The sequence below is a fragment of the Tupaia chinensis genome, unplaced genomic scaffold, assembly GCF_000334495.1.
Source record: "Tupaia chinensis unplaced genomic scaffold, TupChi_1.0 Scaffold000361_1, whole genome shotgun sequence".
Classification (NCBI taxonomy): domain Eukaryota; kingdom Metazoa; phylum Chordata; class Mammalia; order Scandentia; family Tupaiidae; genus Tupaia; species Tupaia belangeri.
In genome coordinates this window covers 175,618-175,917 of record NW_006159857.1, presented here as the reverse complement: position 1 = coordinate 175,917, position 300 = coordinate 175,618, and the positions used below count along the sequence as shown (strand labels likewise).

General features: G+C 35.0%; 1 protein-coding gene across 1 annotated transcript in view; it reads right to left on the bottom strand.

Moving 5' to 3' along the window:
• Positions 1-300, bottom strand: part of MOB4 (MOB family member 4, phocein) — a 64,703-nt gene that overhangs the window by 54,737 nt on the left and 9,666 nt on the right. The window lies entirely within an intron of this gene.

The window sequence follows — 300 nt, the reverse complement described above, 5'->3', positions numbered from 1 at the left end:
AAAAACCCTCCCCCCCCCCAAAAAAAAAAAAAAAACAGGCTAGAAGTGGTGACACATGCCTGTCATCCCAGCTGTGAGACTAAATCAGAGGATAACAAAAATGTTGATCACAATTTTTTTAACAATTAAAAACTTTTTTTTATTTAACTATTAATTATTATTATTTTCCAATTTGACTAGAGAGAGGGAAAGTGACAAAGCAGGCTGCCAGGTCCAGAACTCAAAACCGCTGTGGGCCATGTGGAAGTCCAGTACCTTTTTCTTTTGGAGAGGTTTTTTTTTTTTTTTTTTTTTTTTGTG